Genomic DNA, 16,737 nt, shown 5'->3' with positions numbered 1-16,737 from the left:
TATCATTAAAAAAATATTTGTTGTAGAAACTTCAAACTTGATACCTGCACTATTATATTACAAATATCCCTGGCTACCATCCCTGCTATCTTCACGGATAACGCTTAAAAATCTCGTTGTCAAGTAACGGACTACTATAATTTTTGATTTGCACTTAAAATTTTATTGTTTTATAATAATTAGGTCTTTAACGTTATTTTTTTTATATTATTTTACAACATGATGTTCAAAAGCCATATTTTAAAATAACTTAAAAATGTGGACACAAAAATATGCTCTTCAGAAGTTAGTAAAAGTAAGAGATTTTATTTGATAACTTTTTTTTTTTTTGTCTGTAAATAACTATCAAATTTAATTGAGACTTGAAAAAGAAATGACACAGTTAGATTCAGAATTCAGTGATATTTCAATACTTGACAATTATTTACATCATGACTGTAAAAAATTAGTCAACTTTTCTAAAGGTAAAACCTTAAATCTAGAAACAAACATTATTATTGTACATGTTTAAAACTTTTTATGGTAGACTTATTTTTTATTAAGTTTAAGTGTTGTAATATTTTAATAAACTCTATCAGTTAAACCACAGTTATAACTATGAATGATTTTATTTTTTAAATCTATTAGTATTTTCTCATGAAAATGAGAAAAGTAGAACAATGAACTCAGTGTATAATACATTGAGTAATAATTCAAATGTCATTGATGAAAATATAAAATATTATAATGAACTGCAGAATGTTAGAGTTGAACATGTTTCTTAAGGAATTATTGGTAAATATTGTAACATATTGTTATAAAATAAACAATTTACATCTGAATTCAAATTAATATTATTTTTTATATCTGTTTAAGAGGGACCTGATCAAAATGTGAAAAGTATAATAGTGAACGCATATCATCAGGTAATAGACCTGATATTATTATTACATAATGTACATTATGTTATGAATCAAATGTCATTGATAAAAATAAAGAATATTATTATGAACTGCAAAGTATTAATGTTGAACAAGCTTTGCATGACAAAATTGGTAAATAATTCTAAAATATTATAATTATTTTTGTATTAATGTTGTATTAATGATTTATTAATATATAATCTAAAATAAAAATAAATTTCATGCTTACATTTTAATTCAAAATAAACAATAATATTATTTTTTAAATTTGTTTATGATGGACCTGATCAAAATGTGTACAGTACAACAGTGAATGCAGTGAATAAGAGATTATATTATGAACCAAATGTCATTGATGAAAATAAAGAATATTATAAATTGCAGAATGTTTAACAAACTGCTTCTGTTAAAAATGCTAGTGTAGCATTTAATGAATCTACTAGCGAACAGTAGCAGAATTTCATCAACCAAAATTAGTAATTTAGATCTTCACTGCTTATATTCAAAACCAATGCCAATAAGCCATGGAAAGAAAAAGAACCTTCTTTAACTATGTGAAAAGAATGTTATGCCAGAAAAGTTTTACATTTTCTTTAAAAGTTTGCCAAGTATTCCGCTTAAAAAAGATAAAGCTTCAGTACCAGGAGTATTTGATTCAGAGGAAGATGAAAATTATTGATTTTATTATTATTATTTATTTAATAGTAGTATATTATTATGTTAAAAGTTTTAAATTACATACAAAATAATATTTGTATTTTCTTAATGTAATATTTATAACAGTTTTGATATTAGTTAATTTAATTTAATTTTTATTTTATTTTAAAAATTTTATGAGATATATTATGACCATAATTATATAAAAATACCTATTAATAATTAAATTTGTTTAATTTTTCATGATGATCACAATAATAATTATGTTTATAATATACAAAAAATTGACACCTTAGCAAAAAAAAATGAATAATTGACTTAATTACATAGTTTTACCATGGAATCAGCCAAGTATGTCCAATGAGAAAAATAATTATTATTATACCAACAATGAATTTTTCCACTCAAAAGGAATAGTTAAAATAATTTTTTTTTCAGCAAAACTCATTAACAGTTAACTTTTTACATACAATATTTTGCCGATAAAAAAACTATGTTGCCTTTAACACTGACCAACAACTAATGTATTTAAGTGTAGTAATACAAGCAGATTTCATTAAAAAAAAATAAAAATAACTTAAATATCTTAAAAATTAAAGATATTGTGGGGTTGAGACCAAAATTTAATTATTTTTAAAACTTAAAAGTTGTTTTGAGAACAATTAACATTTTGCCGTTAGTGATTTTTGGCAAGAAGCCAACGATATAATAAATATTTAATTTATATTTTAACTATTTATAATTATAATTACAATGAAATAGCTAAATGAAAATTATTATTATATAACCGATAATATAAATATTTGATTTAAAAAATATGTTATTCATATTTATCTGTTTTTTACTCATCGTTTTATTAATAAATACTTAATAATTTAGAAATCTTAAAAAAAAAATTATCTTATAATCTGTGATTAAGGTATGCAACTGTACACTATAAGGTTGAATCATATAAAATAATAATAATAATAATAAACTATAATACTACTAGCTCCTGTATGGCTTGACTTAGTGCAATATACTGTGACTCTGTAGTGGAAAGTGATACTCACTTCTGTCTCTGTGAACTCCATGCAACTCATGATCCTGTAAACACTGATCCTGATGTAGAGCTTCTTGTTGTAACACCATCAGCATAGTTTGTTTCTCTATAACCGATTACATTTATATTTATACTATTACTCAGGGCCGTATTCAGTGTAGGGCAAGAGGGCATGGGGCGCAAATTTCAACACTACTTATGTAATATTTTTCACGGAATATGAATAATATATAGTTAAAACAATTTAATTTGATAATGTCATACATAAATTTGCCTCTATAAGTGCAAGAAAATTACCATTTTAATATTGTATTAAATAAATTTAAAATCATCTAACACAATTGTGAAACAAAAACATTTGAAGAAAATTATATGCTTTTTTATAATATAAAAAAAAAATTTATAATGCAGTAAAACACATTTTTAAATATTTAAAGTCCACATCAAATTATAAAAATTTGTATAGTAATGGCAGGTCCGTATTGAGGTCTGATGGTGCCCCTGGTGAATTAATGTATTTTTGGCCCCCTTCCCCTTAATGAAAAGTTGAATTTTTGTACAAAAAATTATTTGAGATATATAAAGCATGTATAAAAACATAGTATACAAACTAATAATTCCAGTATACTTTTTGAGATTTTTCAAGATATTGGCTAACTAAATTATTGGCAAATGTCATATCTGGTCTTATTTTTGACTTAAGTACAATAAACTCCCAACTGCTTTACGAAATTAAACCACCTCCGGCTTTGACGGAAGTAAATGCATTTACTGTACTTGGCCACTCGATTCTTCGAACAGTAACGAGTTGAAATTATTTTGAAATTAAATGTTCCAACAAATTCAAATCAAAATCGAACTACTATAGACTCAAGCAAATCAAAGGTAATCCTGTCACTTGGCGAAAGAATTGACAACAGTTTATTCTCAGGTTTCCTACGAATGGATCTTCACAGGAAAAAATTTTTTGTGTCCGTATATTATGTTGCCTACATTAAGTCCCTTTTTTACACCTATCAAAATGTGATAACATTGATAAAATGATAAAATAATTTTCATTATAATGGTTTTATACATCGCTCAATTTAAATTAAAATAATTAAATACATTAATAGTTAAATAAATTTAATAATACACAATTCGAAAAAAACACAATATCGTAATATAAATTTAAAAATATACAATTCATTGCGAAAATATAATACAAATGTTATAATTAGGTTTAATATTTTGTATTTTTGTTATAAAAGCGTATCTAGTTGTTTAAATTTTAAACCATGGGGACCCATCAACACAGATTTAGTAATTTCCAAATAAAAATATCATATTTTCCTAAATTTGTTGCAAAATCATATTGCACAGTATTCAAAATACAAAATTCGATTATTAATACATTTTACTATTTGGCCCATAATTAGGCCATAACACTCATACTATAAACATTTCAATGTCGTTTCTTCCATAGAATCTTGGACATCATTTAATACCCTTTGAATAGGAACCAATATAGATAGTAGTATAGTAGTGTATAAAATAAAATAAGCTACCTGCCAATTTTGCTTTATCAGCTGTAGTAAACCTTAATTTACCAATTTTATTTTGGTGCCATAATTGAGTATTGCTGTATCTTACAATTAATTCATTGTCCTTCTCGTTCAATAAAGATTAAAATATGGTACTTTGAACTTAGATGTATGGAGAAATATGAGAGTAATAAAAATGTTATCTTTTTTAATTGCTTTTGGCTTTATACGATTCTAATATTCTGTATAAACCCAGCGGATAGTCTTATGGATAGTATATCCAGTGTCTAAAAATTAATCTTGATTATTTTATAATTTTATTTTATCTGTAATAATCCGCAATTATAATTAATATGAAGTTATCGTTTTATCAATGCTATCACATATTAATGGCTGTAAAAAAAGGAGCTAAATGTAGGCAATATTATATACGGACACAACAATTTTTTTCCTGCGAAGATCCATCCGTGGTTTCCTTCGGTGTTATCATTCCGTTCGCAGTTCAAATCCGTGGGGCACTAGATCGCTCTGTTCGTTAACGTTACACGGCCGAATGCACTAGATGGCGGCTGCGGACGGATCGGGTCTGTAACTACACGTAGCCTTAAGCGCGGTGTCTTGAAACGTTTTCATTATTTTACCCAGTGCTAGGACTTGTGGGTGGACGCAAGGGGACGGAGTACCCCAACTAATTTTCAGAAATGTTAGCGTGCCCCTACTATTATTATGTTATAATTATAACGCTTAACAAGTTACGGGGACGCTTTTTTTTTTTTTTTTTAAAGTAAATAGAGTCCTCCTTCTTTAATTTTTCCAAGTCGACACTGCTTGGTCGTTTGAGCGAATACGCTGGATCGAGGAGAAAAGACGGAGACCGAATAAAAAACAACGGCGAAAAATTAACGAACGAAAATAACTAATCAATAGGACGTCGTTTAGTTTTCGCATTAGGTTTCGTTTTAACCGCGTTTCACGTCATTTAAAAATGTAACCGTCGGCCGCGTCTAACCGCCCACAAATTATTCTTATTTTTAAATACAAACACAATCGCATGACTTGCCGCCGTATCGTTTAACGAAGAAACACAACCCTTGCGCGACTGTCTTTGTTATTCCCTTTTATTTCTCCGATTTACCGTTCGATTTGATCCAATCACGTAACATAGCGTTCGCCTACGTCTTCGTTTGAGCATTTAATTTCGTTTGTGTAACGCTGATCGCGCGCGCATCACACGCCACGTTCGTGTTTTAATTATACGAGAATTAAATGTTCAAGAGCTTTTGCATTTGCAGTGAAACGATGACTGAGTTTATAACGACGTTATTTATTTAATTTATTTTTTTTTTGTATGCACAATGTTCGAACCGTCGTTGAACACTCGTTTCGTTGGTGTAAGGAAGAAAAGGATTTAAATAGTTTACAACGCGGTCGTGCAGAACGATCAGTGCCGTACGAGTGTAATAAACGATTGCAAATTGGTTTTTACCACTCACTATAAATTGTATAAGCTTATTAATGGAAAACTACCGAACCCTTGACGCAACACTTAAATGAGTTGTGAACAAACTGACTGTAGGTTATTCATATTGTATAAAATAAGATTATATGTCGAATAGATTGATTGATTTAAAGATTTTTTTAAGATGATAATTTTTTATTGTAAGAAACGTGTTACGATGCATAAAAATGATTAAAAGTTTTGCATTTTTTTATTCTATGCGAATTTCAAATTTACACCTTTTAAACGTGTTATTTTTCAAGATCTTATTTACTGTGCGTATAAAAAATGCAAAATTAATTCATATTTTATATTTTTATTCGAAATTAATTAATTTTACTGGCAATATTATTTCTACTGTACCAGTTTATAACTAACGGTGACCTGAATACCTTTAGTTTTGATCAATTATTTTCCTAATGTACATTTGTACACACTTTATATTAATATGCTGAGCTCCTGTTATTTGAAAATTAAATGACTTATCACCGCTTTCAAGTTTAAAAATACCCAGAAGGATTTTTTCAAATTTTTCCCACGATATTTTATTTTAAATTGTATTATACTCATTTTTAATCTTCTCCGCTCTTTGTACTGACATGAATAATAACGTTTGAAGAAAATAAAAACATTTATAAGTAAGACTATGTATTATAAACGGTGTTGGGAATAGATAACTTAACCATTATCTAGATAAAGATACCAGATAAATTTAATTTATCTAGATAAAAAAAAATAGGTAAGCACCTTTTTTTTTTTATACTTGATATAAACCATGTAGTTACATCGTCAGAAATCTCTTGTTGGTGGAACCACTAGATTAAATACCATATAATATTTAACCTTGTCTATACGAGTATACTACTCAGACTAAGAAAGTTCGGGCCTCTAGGCAACCTTAAATACGACACTGGAATGATGAAATTTGAATCAATTTAAATTAATTTAAAGGAATTCTCTTTTGAAAATTCCAAAATTGTGAAGCACATAATATTACTTACACCATTGATTTTATAATTGTTTAATAAACTGCTTAAAATAAACTCAATATGTTCCTATTACACATTAGTAAAATAAAAAAACAACAGAATGTATGTTTAGTTTTAATATTTGGTATTAACACATTAAGCATACTTATTGTTAAAATTAAATATCTTAAAATATTATTAAAAAAAAAAAAAATGATAGGTATAGAATATTTTAGAAATAACTAATAACTTGCTGGTAAATTAATAAATGGAAAAAACACAAAATCTAATAATTATTGGTTACTAAGTACGAACTATCAATTTCTATATTTTATATCGGTCTGTATTTTATACTTGTGGCTGTTTTAAATTACTCTCATATATTCTCTATATCTATTATATTTATATAGGTACATTATTATGGTTTTCGAACACAAAATATAAAAATATATTTAGTACGTAATCACAATGATCATTTTGCATGGCAATTATTTTTTTGATTTTATATGTTGAACAAATTTTTTCCAACCTCATGTGGTTTTTGGGTGCATCTAAACGAATCTCGAGAAAAAAAGTCAAGAATACAACTGATATAAATTATAAGTAATGATGGCACATTTTCGTGATAAAATTGAATAAGATATTTTTTTACATCGACCTTTAGTTATTGTGCAACTCAGTACACAAAACAAACGTGATGTCATCTAGATATTTGGGTTTTTGCTTTTTTTTGGACGGAAAAAAACAAGAAAAGAACAAATATGACGTATTTGTTGCTTCGTGTCTAATGTGCATTATTCACTAGGATTTTAAAAAGTTTGTAGATTAGTAGAAAATGTTAAATAAATGTAAATTAACTGTAAAATTAATTAATACAATAGAAATAGAAATTTGATCGAATATTTCGTAAGGATGCTAATGCAACATTTTAAGATATTACGCATTTCATGAGGTATTCCGATAACCGTAATTGTATTGCATGTTAATACCATATTATTAACACTTTAAATACATTTAAACAAACATATTATTTTACAGCTATTTGTGTTATTGAATTATATATTTAATATAATGTAATTACAGTTAAAAATTATGATTATTAATAAGTTAGGTTTTTTTTTTTTTTTTCAATTTGGTATGTCTTATCGAAATTAGAAATAATTAATTGTTCTTGGTTTCATATGATTGCCGGTTATTAAAATTAAAATACGTAATCTATAATCGCTTTAGTTTTAATAGTTATTGATTTGATGTATAATTATTGTAAAAATTATAATGAATTAACATATCATTTTTCGCACCTACAAAATTGCCTTTTAACCATGATACTCTTATATATTATACTAGTAGATTAATATTAGTAAATATTATTACTGTTCATATGATTTGTATATTAACTATTATTATTACCATTAGCGTGCTTAATACATAATATAATAAAGATTTTAATATTTATTTTTTAATATTTTGTAATACAATTCTACACAACTTGCAACGAGGTACACATAAATATTGAATAAAAAAGATGAGTGATGAATAGGAAAAATTAAAATGTTTTGCTTAATTATTCTTATTGTAAATATGATATTTTTTTTTCAAATTAGTCAAAACAATACATTCGATAATGTTTTTTATAATAGAACGTTTGACTTTTTTCTATACGTTTTCGGACTGAACCAGACTGAATCGACGATATGATTTATAGTACATAATTTACTATCATACTAGGTAATAAAAAAATATGGCAGTATTTTATTATTTTCCCGTTGACAATTTCAAATTTATTTAATATGTTATTTACAGAAAGGTCACAATCTTGAATTTCACTCAGTTAAAATATTGGAAGCTTTACAATTTCGACTAATAAAACGTATTATTATTATTGTTAACGTTTGTACTACAGGTATTGCCGCAAATAGTATGTATTTAATCCTTATCGGTAAGACTTAATATGTGTTATTAATCCGGACCAATGTTGAGTTTTCCATATCGCTCCAATTCGGTATAGCAGTATCGAAGAACCACTAGACGAACTTAGCGGCAAACTAGTAAATAAACGTCGACGCAATCATGTGCGTTATTATGTGTTCGTTTGATTTTATTAGATGTATTATAAAATATGAGTATTTTTTTTTTTCACCCGAATGATTTATAAGATTTATTCGTGTAGTAACCTTATGGCCAAACAGTAATTTATTGCTTAACTTTTTAACCAATGAATACGTTACTTATTTTTATCGGAAACGGTTTTTATAAGATATTAGATATGGAATCTATCATTTATTTGTCACTATTTAACATATTTTATCAATCACGACGAATTACCGTACATAAATAAATAAGTACATTATGTACTTTAATCTGACAGGTTTGTATAAGACTATAACTTTTTTAAACCGATCGTTTCCGTTGTATCCTTAATGTGTAAGCGTGCGTTGTGTTTCTTAGATAACTAACGCTCTTATCTGAAAATAAAATGAAATTGATTATTATAATATTATAATACCATACTTTAGCCAAACATATTTTTCCATCAACGATAAATCTAGGTATATTTGAGAATTACAATTTCATTCAAGAATCTTCAAACGTTATATTTATGTGAGTATTATAAAAACAATAAGTTGTTAAGTTTAAGGAAAAAATAAAATTTGATGTGTATTAAATATATTAAATATAATAAGACGTTCAAAATCTGTTAAAAATGTATGTAAACTGATAGGTGATTATTGAAAAAATTCTGTTTTTTTTTTTGAGTTTTGTTTTTAACCTTATTGTAGTATTCAAATAAATTTTAAATTCTGAGTGAAATAATAAGTTTATAGAATTGACTTTAATGTGTGTGTTTGTTTTTTAATTTAATATTTCTGTCTAAAAGAAGGATCGATTAGATCCTCTTATTATTTTTTTGTCTGCTAGCAAATTGTATTTAGTTGTTGAAATAATTTTTTCTCAACAAATTTTTTTCAACAGTCTGATCATTATACTAATTGAATAAAGAAAATAAAAAAATAACAATCATATTTACTGATTTTTTTTTGATGATTTTGTGTCGTCCATAAAATGTGTTATGTTTCATATCCATGAAAACTTTTTACTTCCCTTCTTCTCCTGTTTAACAATAATAGTGTTGCAAAACTGAAACATCGCATTGGACAACGATGAACAATTTAATTTCTATATACTTTCAACACACGTTTTATACATTTGAATATCGTTCAAAGTATCATTGTGTTTCTAGACTCGTGTCTGTAAATAATTTGCATAAATGGAATAAGAACACAAGATAAGTGTTAATAATGAACCATTCTGCGTGCAATTCAAAGGGTTTATAATACATCATTTAAAAAATATCATACGTGAAATACATACATATCACGATTAACTGAATACGATAGTGTATAACCGGGCGGTGGTCGTTTGGGCGAAGGTAATAATTTTGACCAAAAAAATAATAGTCCGTTTGGGCGAGTGAAATTATTTTTACCTGTGCGAGGTAAAAATCTGATGACAGATACGGATGATATTATTGCTAATAAAAAATAAAGAGTTTATACAAGAAACACGGAATAAATATAAAAGAAGGAATATTAAACAATTAGAATACATAAAATAATTAGGTTTAAAATATCAGGCCAATAGATTGCTTTAAAAACTACTAATAATTATATTATTTATTATATTATCTGTAATTTTATTTTATTGTTTTAGTTTTTTGACTGTAGATTATTTCCTACTTATAAAGAATAATATTATTAATATCTATATGAATATTTTTTTTAAATAGAACTTATAATTAATTATTTATATTTTATATGATGTCTTTCGATTAATTGTTAAATGTATATTATGAGCATTTTCATACAAAGCCAATATACTAATTATATTATATGTAATTGTATTTATAATTATTTGACTGTAGATTATTAACTATTTATATAGTTGTATAATATATATAATAATATTATCAATATTCATATCAATATTTTTTTTTAAGTATAACTTATTGTTAATTATTTATATTTTATGTAATTTCGTTTAATTAATCGTTGAGATAATATTATAAGCATTTTTATATCATCAAAATGGTATTTGTAGTTAAATAATCCTCGCCCAAACAGTATATATCTATTTGCCCAAACGGTATATATTTATTCGCCCAAACAGACAATATTTTGGGTCGATTCGCCCAAACGGTGTACGCCCGTATAACCCTACACTGCATGCATTTTTTTTTTTTTTTTTATCAAAAAAATGATATGTTTTAGGTTTCCACTCGATATAAAAATAGGTAAGCCATTTAATTTTGAAATATACGTATGTATAAATTATTAAATACCTACTGTTATAACAAAACAAATGGAACAAATTGAATCGTTTTTATAAATGTTTTTATCGTCGTGTAAAATTTGCTTATGATATTGAACGACAAAGATCTAATGTTCATTGCGATAAACATTTTGTCATCGTTGAAATTGAATTTTGGAACATTTGTGTTTCACGAAATTCGATAATTTTTTAACTAATAGTCGTTGGTGTGCTGATCAGATTTCACTCTCGGAATGCAACCAGATCGCAGCTAGTAATAATGTTCGTAAAAAAAAAATACTATAAATGTTGCACATTTCCTAGCACCATAATAGGTATTGACGATAAGAGTTGGGAAAATTATAGTTTATCATTCGTACACTTGGCAAAGCACTTCTGCCACCGGAGCTAGCGGGTAACGGAAAACGATACCAGCTACGGCGTATCGTATTGTTATTACTACCTTGCGATTATTTTGACGTGTGTATTGTCGATGTATGACGGACTTTGAAGACGGAAGTTAAATAATGTTTGACCGCGCCAAAAACGACGGAGAGACAAATAAACAAAAATATTATTTATTTTTGATATAGGTAATACATATATAGACACGTATAATAAGGCGAACGACTAAACGTCGTGGTGAATGGGAATGGGGGGGAGGGCAAAAAAAATAAAATCCCCCGCGAGCGCACACTGTACAAACAATGCGTGCATTACAAATCCCGTCCTGAACGCAATATTCACTTAACTGTTATTATTAGATTATCATTTGTCACCTGCATCATTAGCTACGGCTAATCAGAAAACGGAAGAGTGCTCGCGTGTGTGCAGTCTACGCGGCTCCTTGTGGGGTCCGCTTACGTTTTTCTACACCGCGGGACACTCGGCGACACGTTCCTGGCCCGTAGTTTTCCACGCGTATTACCGCCCGGCCGTCTTAGTCTTCTGCACCGGATAATCGGACCGTCGTCGCTACCACTGCTGCTCCTGGTCCTGTTCCTGCTACGGTCGCACCAGCCGTCGCGGTCGAATAGTGACACCAGAAGACCGCGTGTGCAACGAACGAGTAGTACTCACTCGTATTGGAAACGATTTGTGCCCGACACGATTGCATTGTACATTGTTGTACACGTAGTACGCGACATCCGTTTATTGCTATCGTTATTATTATTATTATTATTATTATCTTACGCTATACCGGCCGTCGTGATGAGCAAACGAGAGGGGAAAAAAACTAAATAATAAAAAATTGACGATTTAATGGTGCGATAACTCGTGATCTAATGACGATGTCATTACCGCCGGAAGTACCGCGTTATAATTGAACTCGCGAGATAGGCTTATTGTGTCAATATGATATTACCGTGCGCGTGTTTACTTTCGTCCGGCTACTGGACGCTCCCGTCGTGAAGGTCTTTCCCGATGCGCTTTCTCTATTCTTGTGTCGTCCTGTTCTCCCTTAACGCATACGCGCCTATCTGCAGCGGAGTGTTGGGAGGTAAACGCAACGGGACCCGTCGATTTTCGTTTACGAAACGGACGATCGCACGCGGACCCGAGAAAAAAACTTGCGAAGAGCACCAGGTGTACCGAAAAATATTCAGAATCATGCATCATGTTCTCCCTTATGACGTTAGTCGTGATACTATGAATCACGATGACCGGATATCTTGTGCTGAGTTTTACCCGCGAGTATTTTCATGCCTAATTATTTCTTCTTACCCGAGGAACAGTTGTGAGCTAAAACTATTTTTTACTTGACATGGGCAACAAATTAATTAATAACGTGGGCTATATCTATTCATTGTAGATCGATAAATCCATACGTGGGTGCTGCTATCCCTTTGGGGATTTTTTCAACTTCAATGGTGCGTTTACTTGAAGGTGTGTTAAGAGGAGATTCTTCTGTCATTTAAATTTTTATTATATGAGTTGTATTGGTTCGAAAAAAAAAAAAAAATTATGAACTGTTAACTTTGAAAATAAATGGAGTTTATAGTTATGGCTTTTCTGTTGGCAATCTAGCCGAAAATAGTTACATCACGGATCTACAAATTTTATTAAAATCGATTAATCGATTAGAATCTTAAAAATATATAAAAAAGGAGATTTAATATTGATATCTAATTCATTATCAAGAAACTATAAATCTCAAGGCAATCTCTAATCATATAAGTATTTTTTGCGTTATTGTTGTATATTAGCAAACATGAAATAATATTTTTATACATTGTAGAAGTTTACAATTATAAGTAAAAATTAAACTATCGATTTTTTAAAAAATGTTGGAGCTTTATGAGATATTTGAAACCCTATTGGTGAAGTAAAGTTGGTATATAGTGTTTTAAAAAAAAAGTAAAAAGCAGTAAATCACACGGGTTATTCATGTATATAATATCAATTAATGATATAAAATCATTCGATTGTACAGCTAAACGTTGTTTATACGTTATTATCATTATTTGGTATGTTATACCGGGAACTGGAACTAAACTGAAAACAATTGGTTCTAGAACAGGAACCTTGGCCAAATGATAGCAAACGAGTTATGTCCTAAGTACGGAACTGTGTCCAGTGGATTTTTTTCTGGGTTAAACTAATTATATTCCGAAAAATTATGAAATCTTAACCTTTAAAGAACTTTCAACTCAAATTTTAAAAAACTCAAACCGGAACCAGAACTTCGATCAAAGGAGTTTTTTGACAGTTTTAAAAGATTTTTTTTGATTCTAATGATATACGAGTATCATGCATGTACATATTATGTATTGTACATTAAAAAAGAAAAATGTATACATTTAATATATAATATGAATAAAATGATGTAGGAATATAAGTTCAAAAAATCTAAAAGATCAACTATTAGTGTGGACCAATAGATTATTTGAAGGAATTGATTCCAAAGATACTATAAAAATGTAATGACTATAGTAATATAATTGTAATTCATAGTACTAATTTAATTCCAAATAAAATGTATAAAATTTGTTTATATTTGTTTGAATGCTTACAATGATCAAATATCACAGTTTACAGCTTCACCATACTTAAAAGAGTATCATGTCAAATATATTTTTTATCTAAACTAAAAAAACAATCTATGCATTAATATAATATTTAAACATTTTATTTTGCTATTATTATTTTAACAAGCAACAATCTTTTTTTAATTTTTATTATAACTAACATAATACTATAAAAATTATATGATTTTGTGATGCATAAGTTTACTTACAATATTTTTTATTTATGTTTCAATTGCAATTTCATTTTCGGAATTTTTCTTTATAGATAAAACCAAATGTAAATTATAATTACTTTTAATTAATTTAAGGGTTTTTGATGAAAAACAAAACAAAATATAAATAATTTTACAGAAATTTAATTTGATAGCAAAATCTTCACACGTTTTATAATTATAATAATGTTATACTATTTTGATGAAACTCAGATTATTTTAATAGAAATGTGTAATATTTGACATTAATGGTTCTAGTGGCCGAGATTATCAAAGAAGAAGAAGGAGAAGAATATTTTACATTATAACGAATATTATACATTTTTATCCACGTTAAAAAAAAATTAAAACCTTTTTTCACCGGAACCAGAAGAAAAGCCTTAATTTTGTATTTTAAAATACCGAAACTCAAACTGGAACTGAAACTGAAACCCTTAAGATTGTAAAGGTTCCAGTGCCTATGTTATATACCTGTATAGATATTAAGATATTACAAGTTTTAGATTTAATTGATGATTATTATTGATTCCGTTAAATGAACATACATTAAACGTCTGCATAGTGTCTTAATAAAATCATAGAAATAAAGATTATCAAAGGATAATGAAATAATAATTATGTGTTTTTATGTTATACATCAATCAAACTCCAATAATAATTTTTTAATTAAAAAATAATGATTTAGAAAAATAAAATAAATGTTAGTTACAATAGCTACATAACTTTATATGATTTTAAACAAGTCATCTTAGCAAATAAAATAAAATAATCATTCTATAATAAATTATTTATTATATTTAAGTTATATTATGGTATTTAAAATAGATTTTTATTGATTTGTCTATTTTGAAAGATAAACTTCGTAAATCATATTGTATCGATCATTTTTATTCTGAATATACTTCAAGTAGATGTCGTAAAATATGCATTCTTTGCGCGGCCGTTTTGAATATTTCAGTAGGTCTGTACAAACGCATTACACCTATAAAACATAAATTGGTCATGTAAGGCAAAATTAAAATTATATTCACCCTCCTATTATACACAGCAAAGTCACCCTTATTGCACTCTAATGGGGATTTAAAAGGGTGCCTTTAGTAGTGTTTTGGTTAAGACGGCATTCTTAAAATTGACCCTCTCGTGGTCGTATTATTTTCAAATAACGCGATAACCGACAAACGTTAAGGCCGATTATGCCTCCGTATATAAATTAAAAAAAAAAAAACTATATCACCGTTAATTCAATGATTTCGCTTTATTCGTCAGTTTATCATATACACATAAATTATCACTTTTATACTATACTTACATGGTATAATTGTCGTGTAAAATTACGTAAAATCATGATTAGTTTACGACAAACTCTGATGTTTTACAATCCATACACATGTATATGTATAAATGTAACGTAAACGGTCGGTTATTTATAACGATAAACAACTAAATCATAGATACGTTCATTAATCTTATCGTATTCTTATAACACCATTGGATTTCAATGATTTATATGTGTTACGTTTTATATCGTACTTTTACTTTTAAGTTATAACTTACAGACAAAATGACTCTACATCAACGTATCTTAATCAATAGGGATCCATCTAAAAATTATCGAAGACAATTAACTAATGTTGAATGTATAATCTACTTAATGATAGTGCTTGTTACAACAATTATAACTGTTGTGGCAACTATTCTCGCATTATTATATGTGTCTAATATAATATTTTTGTTTAGTTAATATTACATCATATTATTTGTTGTAGTGAAATAAAACCAAATCGTACCTAGAACAATTATTTCAAAAATAGATTAATGAACAATTACTAATGTAACACATCAACATCGTAAATATTTATTATAAATACGAATTAGATTATTATAAACAAATTAGTGTATGGTACAATTTAAACACAACTGTAATTTGTTTTCATACAATTAATTAGTCTGCAAAATAGTTTTGTCGTGAAATCAGTATTGCTTGTGAAGGATAATCTTTTTTTTTTCTAACCCACAAAATCTGATATACAACATATTATTGGTGTTCGGTTCGTTAATCGTTTACATAAATGAACATATAATATTACTGATTTTCTGCTTACTACGAAGCTGTAAAATGGAAATAAAATGTTGGTAAATAAAAAAACGACGAATTAACTCATCCGTACTGTATAAATATTATTTAATTGGACGATTTATCTGTTCAAAATGTTATTAGATTGCCCTTTTTATTATGATGTCCAATTGTATTTTTGTTTTTTATGTATGCAAATTAATTCCGTTGCTATTTTATAAACCATTCCTCTAGACATTTTAACTGTTTATTACAGTGATCACATGTTAATGAATGTTTCACGTCAAAACATTTTGCCACTAACCCCTTTTCCGTTTAAAATTTAATACGAGCGCTTTAAGCACATCGACTCAACAGATCATAAATCTAAGACCACGGTTTGGCCGAGAGTTAAGCTCTCGCAACTCTAAGCCCCTGTAACAAGTGGTTGGAAATCATTTAAAATGAGATGTTTTTACCCGCGGTTATATTAAATATTAAAACACATTCCAAATACTATTGTTACTAATTGTTTTTTTTTTTTT

At 27.7% G+C, this 16,737-nt stretch overlaps 1 long non-coding RNA gene across 1 annotated transcript; it reads left to right on the top strand.

The window, feature by feature from the left end:
• Nucleotides 1-32: 32 nt before the first annotated feature.
• On the top strand, nucleotides 33-1,562 carry LOC112682037. Its single transcript, XR_003148450.1, has 4 exons — nucleotides 33-295; nucleotides 628-774; nucleotides 856-1,034; nucleotides 1,205-1,562. It is a non-coding gene; the product is annotated as an uncharacterized LOC112682037 (long non-coding RNA).
• Nucleotides 1,563-16,737: the final 15,175 nt, after the last annotated feature.

Source organism: Sipha flava, unplaced genomic scaffold (genome assembly GCF_003268045.1).
Source record: "Sipha flava isolate LNK unplaced genomic scaffold, YSA_version1 1_pilon_pilon, whole genome shotgun sequence".
In the NCBI taxonomy this organism is placed as follows: Eukaryota; Metazoa; Arthropoda; class Insecta; order Hemiptera; family Aphididae; genus Sipha; species Sipha flava.
This window is presented reverse-complemented; position numbering and strand designations above follow the sequence as displayed.